We start from the raw sequence: 16,982 nt of genomic DNA, 5'->3' as shown, positions 1-16,982 counted from the left end.
TAACTTATATCTAATATTACTAAAAATCAAGGCTATTATGTCATTTATTAAATTTTTCTAAGTCATTAACAATTAACAAAACATGTTCTTGATACTCCATAATCAATATTTTAATTATTTCTAAAATAACATATTCTATTTGACATATTTTACTATTTTTATTTATTAAATAATAAAATATAATATACAAAATTTTAATAAATTTTATAAACTAAAATTATATTATAATTAATTCCTAAACTATAATGGATAGTAAAGTCATTTTGTGGCACTTGTTCATTTTAGCCGATAGGCTATTAGTAGGAACTTGGTTCCTGAAAATTTAATTTTTGATGGAAAAGTTGTGAGTGGCTGGAAAATTTGTCAACTTGACATGAAAATTGTAAATCCTTCTCGTTAATTATTTACTAGTCAATTTTTATCTCACTCCACTTTTAACTCTTATTTTGATATTTATTAGTTGTTATCTCCAATTGTAACTATTATTTTTATTCCACATTAAGATTTTTTAAATTGATTTAGATTTTAGTTTTCAAATTATTTTAAATTTTCTCTCTTTCTTTTTTTTAAAAAATTTATAATAGTTTAGATTTTTCTTTAAATATTGTTTTAAAGTTTCTATAATTCATTTAGTCATTTTAATAAATATTATGTTACTTAGATTGAAAACTATGAATATATAATTTGTTCACTTCATATTATAATTTAAATCGCCACTTTTAACTATTGTTTTTCTTTTCCTATTTATTTAAAAAATAATTCCTTCTCATCTCTATCTATTTAAATTTTGATTTATGAAATTGATTTAGTTTTTTATTTTTATTTATTTATTATTATTATTATTATTTTTACATTAGTTTAGATATTTTCTTCAAATATTTTTATTTAGTTTCTATAATTTATTTAGTTAATAGAATATTTGTTAGGTATGTAATTTGTTCAAATTGTTATTTTGTATTTCTCTTATTAATTTTTTATGATAGATTTTTTGATTTTTTTTTTAAATGATTTTTTTTTCATATTTGATAAATTGAATTTAAATAAATAATATTTAGTAATTTGTTAAAAATATTTAAGTAAATACTATGTTATTTAAATTAAAAATTATTAATAATCTAATCTGTTCACATGATATTATATTTTAAAAAATAATTTTATTATGGAACACCTATTGGCTTATTGTTGTAAACACAAAAGTGTGCAATTGCTAATATAAATTAAATTTTGAGTTCAACCTACCAACAAATTAAATTTTATGTTATGTGGTAATGGAGAGGAGTCTATCTCTCATCTCTTCTTCCATTGTTCCTTTTCTACCTAGTTATGGTATCTTTGGTGGAGTGCTTGGGGTTTCTCTTGCTGGCATGCTTCCTACTTTCTCAAGTTTTGGGATCACTTGGGGAGTGCCCCCTCCAAGGCTCCACCTCTTTAGGTTGCATGGATTGTTGGCCCCTCTTTTATTCTTTGGCATATCTAGTTGGAGAGGAATGAAAAATCTTTCAGGATGTATAGATTGGTGTCATGCATCTTTGGTGGAAGATCTCCCACTCTATTCAAGAAACCATTTAGGTAAAGTGAGATAGAGGTATGGATCCTGCTGATCTTTCTATTTACAGATGTCTTAGATTTCATTTTCAAAATGGGTTCTCAAGGGCTGCAAGTCATTGGTATCATAAAGTTCCAAACCATTCTAGATGTCAAGGGAAGAGATGGGCAAACCATGTGGATCATTGGTCACCTCCTCCACTCAGAGTTCTCAAAGTCAACACTGATGGTCCTTCTTAGTGGAATCCAGATCCTACTGGCATTGGGGTTGTGGCCCAATGTAGCTTTGGAGAAGTTCAATTTCTTTTTTTAGTACATAAGGGTTGTCATACTAATAATCACATGGAGGCTCTGGCCATTTTACATGTTGTGTAGCAATTTTGTTTGAGGGAATGACACAAAGTTATCTATGAATCTAACTCTTAAGTGGTGGTGAATTTGCTTACTTCAAGGTTGCTAGAGGATGTTAGTTGGCAATTTGCTTCAGTTGATAATCAAACTCTTCTTTTTTGCACTCTATTAGTTTTAATTACATTCCTCGAGAATGCAACAAAGTTGCTAATTATTTGACCAAATGGGTATCTGATCATGCTCGGGATCAGAGTATTGTGGGTCGGGGCAACTTCCCTTAAACTTGTCTCTTGAGTTAGATGACCTTGTTGCTCAGGATAGAGCTCATTATTGAGCTCTCCTTTTTATTTCTCATTTTGTCTTAATAAAATTTTATCCCTTTTAGTCAAAAAAAAAAAAAAAACTTTAAAGTATTTGATATAAACATAAATTTTAAGATAAAAAATTAAATAACTCTTAAATTTATATACCTATCAAAATTTACTATTCTAAATTCAAACCTTCTAGAAAATTCCATCTTGAAAATTATTCAAAAAAATATACATTTAAAATGTGTGTGTAGAAATAAAAGACAAAACAAAATTAATTTTTAATTTAATTTGATTTTAAATATAGTATTTTATATTTAATATTTTCATTATTTAATAGCATTATTCTAATTATAAAACTATATGTTAAATGAAAATAAAGTTAAACATTACAAGAGTATAGTACAATAGAATGAGTATTATTTTTTACTTTGTGCATTATTTCATTTTTTTAAAAATAGCAATTTAAACTAGAAACTTAGCATTATCCTAAAAAGAAAAAGAAATTTGGTTTGAACTTTCAAGCATAGACACTAAATTATTATTATTAAACATAATGCATTTTAATATTATTGTGGATACGTTTCTTAAACAATTACACTATAATGAAAAGATTAGATGGGAGATAAAATTTATTTAAAAAAAAATTAACTCCCCAACTTGGAAGAAGTTTTTACTCATACATCATTCTTTAGATTGTTGTGTAACTTTGTCAAAGGAAGCATATCATAATGGTCTGAGTAAATGTTTATATTTGGAAAAAATGAACAAAGGCAATGCAAAGTAACGATCACCTAGTAATAAAAAATAATAATATATGCATGGTTGACATTAACATAACCAACATCTACAAATGTAGTTATATGTGCAATGTGTAAAATCATCATTGTCTATTCATAAAATTAAAAAAAATCACTTTCACAAAGAGGGATTTTTAATAATGATTTAAACCTTCCCAAAATGTCATAACTTACTAACTCAATCACATTAGGATGTCATTGATGTTAATATTTTGGACCATCAGAAAATAATATTATTTCTATACTTGAAATATGCAGAAATATTTCTTTTTTCAATCTTGCATTGAAGTGTGATGATTTCTCTATAACAACAATCTTAGAAAGTAACACTAAAACAATTTGAATTTTACCTAATGCAATCCCCTTCCCATGTTGCAATCAAAGCATTATCCATCTTAGAAAAATGAAAGATAAAGAAAAATAAATAGTAATAGAATGGACTAGAGAAAGAAGTTGGCAACACATATTTCTTATATTTCACTCAATTTTATGTTGGTTGATGTCTAAACCTATTGTAGGAGAAACCATGCTACAAGAAGTCTTATTCATTGTTTTATTTTGCAATTGCTCCAACACTGCATGAGATTTCTAGTTTTGATATGAAGTTTCCTAATTTATGATAGTATCATTGTTTATTATATATTTCCATTTGTAAGCAATGTTGGCATTTGTTGGGTTATAGGGGTTAGGAAGTAAACATAGGATTAAAGCCTTTTCCAAGCCAAAAATTTTGTTGCAAATGAATAAAATTTAAACAAACATTCATAAAGGCTAACAACCTTTATGGGTCAAAACAATTAGTAACTGTTTTTGTTTCTATTTATTCCCTCCAACATTGATTTCATTGGAGAGGGGGTACATCAAGAGAACTAAAGGATTGTGAAATATTTTATGTTCTTACGAAGTAAAATTATAAAGAAGAATCAAATTTTTACTACAGAATCTATTTGACTTCTGGCTCCCATTTCTTTGTTTCAATGTTTTAAATCTATAGGTCCATTTTTGAAGATTTTATTTTCTCTAGTAGTTTTCTTAAATGAAATAGACCCTAAAGGAATTTGGTTGTGTGTGTGTGGAAAAAAAATTTGTGGCTAGGCATCAGGTTCATTTGGTAGCCTAGTTGTTGTTGAACATAACTATGCCCCTTGCTCATAGGATGACCATATGGAATGGCCTAAATGTGGTGCAATGTAGGTAGGAAGAATGTATATTATATCTCCCATGTCCATCTGCAAGAACAAACCTATGTGCTTCTTGTGAATGAATGGATTCTAGTTGTAGGGGTGTTTCGTGAACATCCACCTCAACCTAGTAGGCTAATATATCCAAGATGAACATCCACCTCTAAAATTAGGACATTTTGAGCTCATACAATTGACTTACTAAGTAGCAAGCCTCCAAAAACAATAACTCTACACCAGGACAGCCCTTATTAAAGAAATAAAAGGAAATATTTTTGGGTGATGCAAGATTTCTCTTACACCTAAGATGCTTTTGCATGACAATTGTATTTTGTCACTTTCTACTATGTTATATTGTGCTTTCATGTGTTTACTATTGATGCTTGGTTTCTGACATCTTCTTTACAAAATCTTCCCCATAGCCTACATCGCAATATGGTAAGGAGTTAATAGAATTTTCAATATATTATGGATCATTTTAAAACTAGGTTTGGTTTTCTTTTGGAGAATCAATCTGCCATTTCTTGAATTAGCTTCAAAAATGATTCATTTAAAACATTTATGCGTCACCACATTAAAATTGTGATACACCACTAACATCTTCTAAAATCTTAAAGTCCAGATTATTAGTTTCATTTTTATAAACTAATATAAATATTCCATTCAACTCCTTAAAGACACCACTCCAACCCTCTTGACCTATATTACCCCTAAACGAATAATGAAGGTTCATTTTTAACTACTTTGGATTGAGAGGGCTCATTTGATCATGTTGCACAATCCAATATCATGGTTATGATGTTATAACGGATAAACAATACAACTTAAATACCTACAATTTCTAATCAAATGGTGATTACAAGTAAGAGTAACCCATTCATAAAGAAAAACACATTTATCTTTCAAAATGAACAAAAGAAACATACTCCTAAAAGAATAGACATAGAGAATATTTTTCAAGTAATGTAAATAAAAAACCTAATTTTTATACATCATTGAATGAATTGACACTTTAATTGTACAAATGTCATTTTTATAAACTTCAAATGTATCATAAATTTGAAATTTTAGCAACTGCACATCACATATAAAGAACTTAATGCATACCAAGGCTAAACTTCAAATGTTTCACAAAATACAAATATTAGGTACTCGACACCACATACAAATCTAAACTTTGACCTCTTTCCACACTACTTTCTCCAACACAAGTTTTGTCTAATAAAACAATGGATCACAATTTTTTTTTGTGTTGTGTTCAATTTTATCTTATGACAATATAATAGATGCCACAAAGGAACCCTATTCAATATAAAATTTGATGAACAATTACTTGAACAAATTTCTATGCCCTTTTTAGATCTTAAGTTTCAAAGCTTTGGCTTAGTTGTAGTGCATAAAAGAAAATAAAAAGAATGGGATGTCATGCACTAGTTGTTCCATATCCTAGGTGAGGTCATGTTAATCCATTGATGCACCTCACCTCAAAGCTCTCCTCTCACCAAATCTCCATTATATTTGTGTTGATGGAGTCCTAACACATAATTTTTACAAAAACATATGACAATCCTTTCACAACAGATTAAAATATCTAGGTGACAATAGTTTCAAACTATGTTGTGGGGAGTTAGAAAGGGGGGAAAGATTCATGTAGTTTTTTTAGTCACTATCAAACATTCAACCTTGTATAGTTGCAATCCTCAAAAATCATGTGTGTACTATCATGCATTGAAAAGATGTTAAGAATATAGATACCCTATTCCTAAAAATTGATGAACTACTTGATGAGTTGCATGGTGCAGTTTATTTTTTCTAAATAGATCTCCATTCCACATATCATTAGATCTTCATGCAAGAAAATATGTGGAGAAGACAATATTCCAATGTCATCATAGACATATGAGTTTTTGGTCATTCCATTTGGGTTAACAAACACACTAGCTACATTTTAAAGTTTTGCATAAATCACATCTTCAACAAACCAATGTGTAACATCCTAGTGATAATTTCTATGGCAATTTTAAGTATAATAAACATGGGAATACCATTTGAGGCATCTGGATGAATTCCTTTGGATCATGGAGACCTAAATATTATTTTCCGAGTCATCCAAGAGTTAATTTGTGATGACAAAAATATTATATCTAAAACATGTTTTGAGTAGAAATAGAACGTAGGGTCACTAAGAAAAGATCCAAGATATTCTTGATTTGCCTCTACTAAAACAATCTCAAATTTGAAAGAATTCTTTGGACTATGCTATTAGTACATGATATTTGTAAAGACTTGTCTTTGATTAGTCAACCTTCAACACATCTAACAAAGAAATTATCTGAAGTGGAGTTAAAGGGAACAACACACCTTTGATAAATTAAAGCAGGCAATGAGTACTTATCTAGTTCTTGCACTACCAAATGTTACTCAACCTTTCACCTTGGAGTAGGATGCTCTCAAGGAGGGTATTGGTGTCATATTGATGGAAGATCAACACTCGATATTATTTGTGATTCATGATATTACTCACTACAAATAATTATACTCCATGTATGATAAGGAAATGTTGGCCATCATGCATACCCTGACCACATTTTGACAATATTTAGTGGGTATCAAGATTATTGTCTCTAACAAACACAATAGCCTAAGATACTTCCTACAATAGAGCAATCTGAAAAGGAGACAACAAAGATGGGTAAGTAAGATGTAGGACTTCAATTTGTATGCTAAATATTTGAAGGAAAGAATAATATCATGAATTTTTTTTTTTCAAGACAATTAGTTGTTCATTATCCTAGATCCAACTAATTGGAATGCACACTTATTAGTGGAATACTCCAAAAATAGTTTTGTACATGGAAGCTAATAAATGGAGTTTTCAAGACAAATGATATAAGGTAGCTAATGACATCATATAATACAAGGACTAGATATACATGGTACTTGAATTCACATTGAAATAGAAAATCTTGAAGGAAATACTTGTCTCACCTTTGGTCAAACACCCAAGATTCCTCAAAACCTACATACAAATTAGGGAGAGATTGTCAATGAAAGGACTTAAGGATGATGCCCTATAGTATGTATGGGAATGTGTAATGTGCCAACAAATCAAATCCAAACATACATTACTAGTGGGTTTTTTACAACCTTTTCAAATACCAAAATAGAAGTGGGATAGAATTTACATGGACTTCATGACCATACTTACAAAGGTAAATGGAAGGGATTGCATTTTTGTGTTAGTTGATAGGCTTACAAAGTATATATTCTTCTTCACCATTCCCATTGAGGTCTAGGCCACACAAGTGACAAACTTATTCTTTAGGGAAGTTTTTTTCTAGCATGCGTTGCCTTGAAATAGTTAGCAATAGCGATAGTCATTTTTGTAGCAGCTTTTGGACATAACTATTTTAGTGGGTGAGGAGAGAGATGTCACCAAGTACCAAGTACCACCTCACACTGATGGGAATATTAAAATAGTGAACAAGTGGCCACAGTGGTACCTCTAGAACTATATTTCAACATAGCATTGGGAGTGGGTCAAATGGTTGCATCTAGTGGAATATTGATACAAAAAAAATTATCACAATTTGATTAGAATGAAAAATTCAAAGCACTCTATGGATATGAGCCCCTTTAATTTTTGTACATGGTTTAGGCTGATAATAATGAACCTAGGGAAATGATTGGGTATAGGAAAGATGGGACATTCTGAGGTTCTTGTTACCTCTAGTTTTGCCGCCAAGGATTTAAATTTTGAAAGCGCGGCTCATGCAACGATTAGCCTTGAATTAATATTTTAATGTTGCGACCCACAAGTTTTTGACTGTCAGATCTAAGCAGACCGACGGTTGGCGCCATCGCCCTATAAAGAAAATGCATGATATTTATGATAGCGCGATGATGCCCTGAAGACACGTTGCAGAGGTGGGTCCAGCGTTCGGCGGGTCGAAAAAGTTCCATGGTGCCTTGTCTGCTATGTCGCTATCGCATATTAGCCAAAAAATCTCCATAGCGACATAGCGCCCTGCGGAAATAGTCATGGCAACAAGTTTCAATGACCGACGTGATCAGGTGTTCCTGATGGCAAATCAAAAGGGACCACGAGTAACCAGGCCGAAATTTATGTCAGCACGGCTCACACAGTCGGGGTCTATGATCTCCACCGTTGGATCGGCTTGGATCGATGGTAAGCACCATCGCACTATGGCGGAGATGCGTGAGGGTTATGACAACAACATTGCACCCTGATGCCACGTGTCAGGTGGGGTCGTATCGTAGGGCGATGCCAGGTGTGTCGACATGGGCCAGGTCTCACCAGGGATCGCTAGGTGTCATTCTGAGTCCGGTCGCAGGTCGCAGAGTACGGCAGGACAGAGGTTTCGTGGCGGCGGGCAGATAGTTTCACGGCCCGGAAGTTTCAAAACACGGCGAGGCGCTATGGCGCCAACGAAAAACCAATGCATTTTTTGATGGCAACATAGCACCCAATCAAAAAATCCACCGTGGCGAGAAGTGACCAGGCACATTGGGTCCCAGCAAGTACTTCGCATGAGCAATCAGGAGCCCAGCGCCATGGTGGCGAATTAGATGTAGCCACATATTCATCAGTAGGGTCAAGGCAATACAAACCCTCCGAGTTGGTGCTTTGTCAGACCAGGGAGGTGTTTCATTGGGCCAATAAAGAGCAACCAGGTCCTCCAAGTCAGAGTTAAGTCAGCATCACCAGTACATGGAAAGGTAAGATCTCCACCGTCAAATCAGGGCCGATCGACGGCAGGCGCCATCATGTTATAGAAGAGCTGCGCGAGTCTTACGTTAACGACATTACGCCTGAAGGACACGCATCCTCGTGGGTCTGGGGATGTCAGCGAGGACTAGTCAGACCGTTGATATGTGGCCAGTTCTTATTCATCGATACGCTAAGGGGAATTATCTTCCTTGCACACCGTTAGATTGATTCAGATCAACAGATGGTGCCATCTCGCTATGGCAGAGATGCACGGGTTTTAACATGGCGACATAGCGACCATCCGCCACATGTCGACGGGAGTCAGGTCTTACCAATCGGTGTCAGGAGAACGAATCAAATGATGACACGCGTTCAGAAGGCCTAGTAGTTTTGAGAGAAATGGCGAGTCTTCACGATCATCGGATCCGTGGAGATCTACGACTGGCGCTATCTCGCTATCGAGAACAACTCGGTAGATAACATCGGCGACTTGGCGCCCTTGGGCCACATGTCCTGGCAGGACTGCATTCCATGCCGTCGGATGCGATCAGATTCAGGGTGACCAACAGACCAATAAGCTGACGCCACGTGCCAGCGGGCCTGGCAATTTAATAAACAAGGTGGGTCGCAGGAGGTCAAGTTTTTGTGACCGTCAGATTGGAAATGGATCGGCGGCAGGCGCCATCTCGCCATGGCGAAGCTGCAAGATTTTTAGTATAACGACATAGCGCCCTATTGCCACGTGTCGGTGGGGTCAAGTCTCACCAGAATGGATCGCTGAGCTGTTGCCATGTGTCATTCGGACGAAGATCGGTTGCCAAGGTGGCGCCAATTGTGATGGGCCCAGAATAGGAATAGCGCAGGGCAGTACGAGGCAATTTTGGTCGTTAGATGGAGACAGATTTGCGGTGAGCGCCATTGCGCTATGAAGAACTACTCGGGAGATAGTGTTAGCGACAACGCTCCTGGATGACACGTGTCTTATTGGCCCGGTCAAGATTGACAGTCAGCTGGCAGATAGTATAACCATTGCAGTTGGTGATAACTGTCTGAAGGGTGGCGCAGTAGTTCGATGACGGAAGGTCAACCATAAGAGGACTTCCTTAGGTGGAAAAATAAAGAAATATAGTTGGCTCGCATGGCCTAGTTGACGCATAAGGAGCCTCGTTGACCTTTTGACTAGGCTGTTTCATGAATCAAAAAATGAAGATGATCGATGTTATCTTGCAATTTGATCTTCGCGATCATTTTTGACCTACCAGGAATGAATGCCAGGCATAGGGAAACACTCCACCGTCCTAGTCAATCCATCTACTATGTCAGTATCATTCATTGGCGCTACAATGTCTACTCGAGGAGTTCTTTCAGTCGAATATCTGATTTGGTACTTCAAAATCATGCTCGAGTGTGATCTTTGATCGGATATTTTGGGGTTCGATGCCAGTAGGTAGGAAGTAAATGTAACGCAGAAATCTTCAAGTTATGCCTGATCTATAAAGGCAATTTTGTGATTTGTTCCCAGGGTCGACTCTTCCTGATTTTCTCTGCTACTGCTTGCGGATTTGCAGTGTAAAAAGCCCTTTGTCTTTGAGTTAGATAACATCCTGTATCATCTCTTTCAGCCATCAATGTGCATATGCATTGTTTTTCCTCTCATTGATGCATTATTGAGATCAGTAGTCCACATGCCATATCTATCTTTGGCCTATTGAATACAATACAAGTGAGATCTCCTTTCCCTGGTGTCATTCAGTTGGTTTCCTGATCTGTATGTGATTATTGATCCATATAAGTTTGGATGTGTATGACTTTTGGATGTTACTCTAGTTCTGTAGCGCACATATGGGCAGAAATGAGTCTGAACACTCTGTTTCGGTGCATCACTGCCTTAGATTAGACTAGGTAGATTTGCTTTATTGTTCTCTTTCTCCCTTTTCTTTTGAGAATAGATAGGTGTGCCCTGACAGTAATAGGAAGCCGGCCTTCTCCGAAGACTCAACCTTGTAGTTCAAGTCCCACAGCTTGGAGGTTGTTTCCATGTTTCACTAGGTTGTCCTCGCACATAGGCCTTGGACAAGGGTGCAAACCTAAGTGACAATAGTTTTTGGCACGCCCGGTGGGACTCATATCAAAAGATTTAAGGTCTACTGGTGTCAAGAAGAGAGAATTCTAGGGATCAACGCTGAAGAAGTAGTGCTGGCTTCAGTATCCAAGCCTTCAAGAGGCTGATCTTTCAAGTACTTGGCGACTCTGAACATCAATAAATCTGGTTTCAGGCTAAGTTGCAGAAATTCATGCCCAGGGCTGAAACAAGGGCGTCTTCTAGAGGTAATTTTCAATATCAAGAACTCTCAGTTTCGAATCCTAGAAGAAGGAGGACTAGAGCTTCATTATCACCAGTTAGAGGTGGAATAACAGTTAATATACCTGTAAGATCTGTCACTACTCTTCCTACTATTCGAACTCAGCCTAGATTGCCATCTAGCCTCATCAATAGAACGCTTGTCTATATGGCACACCCAAGGATTCATGCTTTTGCCACCTTTAGTGGTGGAAGCCCTCTATTGTTAGCCCAAAGACATGATATACCAGTAGCTGCACTAAAAAGCATACCTGATTTTACTGGAGAAACTTCTATTTCCCCTTTAGAGCATATCCAAGAGGTAGAAAATGTCTGTAATATTCATGGTATTATAGAGGATGATGTTGCTGTCAGACTTCTAGCCTCATCTTTAAAAGGAAAAGCATTACAGTGGAATAGAGGCTTAGCTCATGGTTCCATAACTGATTAGGATGGACTAGGAGCAGGATTATGCAAACATTTTGAGGATAAGAGTGACCATTTGTCACTATTAGATCAACTGACTACAATAAAAAGAGCCCCCCATGAATGTATGACTGATTTTAACTACAGATTCCAAAAGACATGGGATAGAATACCTACTATAGTAAAACCTACCCCTGGTAATGCTTTCTTGCATTACCTTAGAGCTTTCAACAGTGACATTGCCACTACAATCCAAACTATGGGGGGAGATACATTACCGAATGCTTATGAGACAACCATAAAAGCTAAGAACATCCTAATACAAGGAGGAAAGTTGGCTCCAAGACCTCCTATGCCCTTCTTTTCGGATGTCCCCAACCACCAACCAGTAATAGCTCCCCTTCCTACAATTCCTACATCACAAGCCCTTACTCTAATTCCCCAAGCTTCCACATCCTCAAACGGAATAGATGAACTCAAGGAAATGCTCCAAGGTCTAGTGCTGAACACAGATAAAAGAGAGAAGACCCTGGATAAAAAATTACAAGAGCAGGGGAGGGAGTTGAAGGACCAAGGGAAGAGATTAGAGGATAGTTTTTCTCTAATACAAAAGATGAGTAACAAGGTGGTGGCCTTAGAAAGGCAGCAAGCCCAAAGTGGCAAGCCTCCCCAATTACAATATCAGGCTCCAAGTGGTGGTAGGCCTCCTAATCAATGGAATAGCTCTTTTGATCAGAATAGGCAGAATAGTCATGCTTCTGCTTCAAGCTCAAATCAGAACAGAGCTATAGTCCCTCAAAATAACTTGGCCCAAGATCAAGATTTTTGTCCTTCTTGCAACTATTCTTATACCTATTGCATGTGTCAGAAGGCAGAATCTTATTTGGCCTTAACTGTCCAGGAGCCTACAGTAAAGCAACCATACAAGGAAGATCATACCAAGGAGGCCTCATATATCCAAAGGCAAGGCAATTGCTCTTTCATGAATCACCAGATGGAGGAGCATTGTAATGTAAACCAAGATTCTGTTGCTCATAACACAAGAAGTAAGAAGAGAGCTATGGAACATGCTGCTCCTCCTTCTCCTAAGTAGGCCTCAACTTCAAGTGTTACACCTAACACAGAGACAACAAATGAGCAAACAAACACTTCACAACAGCAAAGGCAAGGTCCAAGAGAGGAGAATGCAAGTGATCCCTATGTTGCTCCATCTCAACCTCTCATGAGTGCAGCTCCCAAAGTTTCTACCAAAATTCCTAACGCATCATTGAGTGTGGTAGAGCAAATGAAGAAGACCAATGTAAACATTTCCATGTGGGATGCTGTTGCTACCATACCAATGCAGAGGAAGATGCTGTAGCAAGAATTGGAAAGGATTGAACCCAAGGATCAGTCATCTACCGTGGAGAGTACCACTAGTTTAGTACAACCAGCAGGAGATGTGGAGACAAGCAAAAAGGTTAGACCTCCTCCATTTTATGTTTCTTTGATTATAGGGGGCAAATTAGTCCATAATTGCATGATAGATTCGGGGGCTAGTAGCTCAGTAATGCCTAGGTGTGTTGCTGATGCTTTAGGGATGAAATATGAGCCCATTGTTAGGGATGTGTTACAACTAGATGGGAGTACTGTCAAAATTGTAGGCATCCTTAGAAGTGTGGAAATGGCCCTACATGCATGCCCTGGTTGTACTGTGATTCAAGACATATCTATTGCTGAGGTCAAGCCCTATTTTGCCATCTATCTTTCAAGAGACTTCACTGCTCAAATTGGTGGATTCATCTCTGCTGATTGGTCTTATATGTCATTTAAGACCAAATATGGGGCCAATGCTTCAATAAGAGCAGAACCTCAAGCCCTTCATCACACTGAACCCTACACTCCCAACTTCATCAATATAAATTGCCCTATTCTAGAGATGGGCAAAAATAACATAGTAAACGAGCCTGCCACCTCCATTGTAGAGATTCCTGATTTCTTCTTAGATGAGTGGGAAAATACATGTCAGTTTGAGCCTATGTCGGAAACTCTTGAGACAGGCCTTAGTACATATTGCATAATAGAGAAGGAGGCTCAAGTTCCTGATCTTATTGGAGCTAATGATGACATAAATGGAGTATGGAGTATGTACTTTGATGGCTCAAGGAATAGAAATGGATCAGGGGCTGGTGCTATGTTGATCTTTCCTACACAAATAAGATATTATTTCTCTTTTAGACTCCAATTCAGTTGTACCAATAATGTGGCCGAGTATGAATCTTTGATCCAAGGTCTCCTACTTGCCCAAAAGAGGGGAATTCAAGCCTTGAAAGTATATGGGGACATTGAGTTGGTAGTGAACCAAGTGAGAAATCAGAATATCACCAAAAATGGCCTGCTCAAGTCTTATAAACACAGAGTCTGGGATTTTCTTGAGGGTTTCCAAGCATTTAATATCGAAAGCATTCCTAGGAGAGAAAATAAATACGCTGATAGACTTGCAGCAGTGGGAGCATCTTATGACGTGCCAAGGAGTCTTGAGGAAGAAAAGAAACAACAAATAAGGGTGGTGGTAAGGCCTGTTGTTCCTGATAATAATACTCATTGGCAAGTGTTTGAGTCTGATGAGCAGATTGTGAGTTTCTTGCAGAATGAAGCAAATTTTTTTAGAGAGAAATCAGTCAAGACTACAAGATCAATATGATGATTAGATCATTCATCTCAGTTCCAACAAGCTGCCCAAGGGTCTCATTACCTTGGAGAGTGTCTTTAATCTTGATGATCAGTCAAGGGATAAAGGAATGAATCTAGCTGTAGAAAAGGATGACCATGCCCCAGTTACTATTGCTGATGGAAAATATCTTAACATGGGAAAGGTATGTTCTGAAGCCGAGCAAGAAAATTTCATTCATCTATGTCAAGAGTTTAGTGATGTATTTTCTTGGACGTATGATGACTTAAAAGGTTTCGACCCTAGTTTGTTTCAGCATACCATAGATTTGGTTGATAGGGTCAAACCAGTAAGACAAAAACAGAGGCCAGTGAATCCCAAGATTGAACCTTTGATGAGGAAAGAGCTATCCAAGTTGATTGAAGCTAACATAATTTTTCCTATTAAACATTCATCATGAGTAGCTAACCTTGTCCCTGTGAGGAAGAAGAATGGAGAAATCAGATTGTGTGTGGACTTTAGGGATCTTAATTAGGCTTCCCTTAAGGATCACCATCCTCACCCTTCTATGGAGCAAATTCTGTCCAAGGTCAGTGGGTCAAGGAGATTCTCTTTTCTTGATGTGTTTTCTGGTTATAACCAAGTGCTGGTTAAAGAGTCTGATAGATACAAGACATCATTTACTACTAAATGGGGCACCTATGCTTATTGCCAAATGCCATTTGGATTAACAAATGCAGGTGCCACATTCCAAAAGGCAATGGAGGTAGCTTTCAAAAGATTAATTGACAAGTTTGTCTTAGTATACCTTGATGATATAACTGTGTATTCCAAGAATGTAGAAGATCATCTTGATCATTTGAGACAGGTATTTCTAAGATGTAGAGAGTTTGGGGTTTCTCTCAACCCAGCCAAGTGTGTCTTTGCTAAAAACCAAGGAAAACTATTAGGACACATTGTATCTAAGGATGGATTGACCATTGATCCAGAAAGAACAAAAGCAATACTTGCCCTTCCTCTCCCTAAACACAAGAAGGGGCTGCAAAGTTTCCTTGGTAGGATAAATTTTGTAAGAAGGTTTATTCCTAATCTTGCTACCATGATGAAACCCCTTAAAGCCATGCTCAAGAAAGATATGGTCTTCTCATGGCCCAAGGAGGGGAAGGAGAGTTTTGAAAAGATCAAGGCAGCCATAGCATCGGCCCCTACCCTCATGAACCCAAATTTTGAGAAAGATTTCATCCTCTACACTTTAGGTGGTGAGTCAAGTATTTCTGCTGTCTTGACTCAAACAAATGACAAGAATGAGGAGCATCCCATAGCCTTCTTTAGTGAAGGGCTCAAGGAATATGAAGATAAGTATAGCTTTGTTGAGAAGCAAGCCCTTGCAGTCATTAGAGCCTTGAAGAAATTCAGACACCTCTTATCCCATAATAGGATCCATTTGTTGGTGCCCCATGCAAGTGTAAAAGACTTCCTGTTAAACAAAGATATCAGTGAGAAGAGAGCTGGATGGATCACTAGGGTAATGGAATATGATGTTGACATTCAGATTACCAAATTGGTAAGAGGGAGAGGATTATGCAAAGAAATGTTATCAAGTCAGGATTCAGATGAAGAAGTTGTTATGGTAATTGCAGAGCAACAGGAGGAAAGAAATGTTAAAGCCCCAAAGAGCTGGATGGATGACATGAAGAACTTTTTATCAGGGAATGGATACCCCCAGGGATTGGACAGAGCCAAGAGAAGACAATATAGACTGCAATCCATTCCCTATGTTGTGATTGATGATATCCTATTCAGGAGGGATTTTAATGGGACCCTGTTGAGATGTGTTGAAGAGGATCAGGCTGAAAGGATGATTAAAGAACTCCATGATGGCCCTGATGGTGGCCACTTCTCTGCGAGAACAACTTCCATGAAGATCATGAGGGCTGGTTATTACTAGCCATCCTTGTTTCATGATTGTCATAGATATGTGAGAAAATGTGAGAAGTGCACTTTCTTCTTAGGCAAACAGAGACTTGCAACTCTTCCTCTTCATCCTATTCAGGTGGATCAGCCCTTCACCCAGTGGGGGTTGGATTTTATAGGCCCCATTAATCCTCCATCTAGTGCAAGTTATAAATGGATTTTGGCTGCTACTAATTATTTCACTAGGTGGACAGAGATAGTTACCTTGAAGGATGCTATAGAGCCATCAGTTGTTGAATTCCTTGATGGAATTGTATCTAGATTTGGTGCTCCTTCTACTATCATCTCAGATAATGCCAAATCTTTTGTTGGAACGCATATTTGTGCATGGGCAATGGATCATAACATCTATCTGAGCACATCATCGAACTACTATCCTCAAGGTAATGGTTTGGCTGAATCTTCCAACAAGAATCTGATCTGAATCATAAAGAGAACAATAGAAGACAACCAAAGGGCCTGGCATAAGAAGCTAAGAACTGCTCTATGGGCTGATAGGATAACGCCCAAGAGATCTATCGAGAATTCACCTTTTGTGCTGGTATATGGTAGGGAGGCCAGACTCCCAATCTCATTGGAATTCCCATCCTTGGAGTTGGCTCATCAGCTGGAACTAATTGAAGATGATGCCATGTCAGTAAGAATGGCAGAACTAATTGAACTGGAAGAAAAGA

The sequence above is a fragment of the Cupressus sempervirens genome, chromosome 4 (genome assembly GCF_028749045.1).
Source record: "Cupressus sempervirens isolate cs-2001-9-10 chromosome 4, ASM2874904v1, whole genome shotgun sequence".
NCBI classification, from domain to species: Eukaryota; Viridiplantae; Streptophyta; class Pinopsida; order Cupressales; family Cupressaceae; genus Cupressus; species Cupressus sempervirens.
This window is presented reverse-complemented; position numbering follows the sequence as displayed.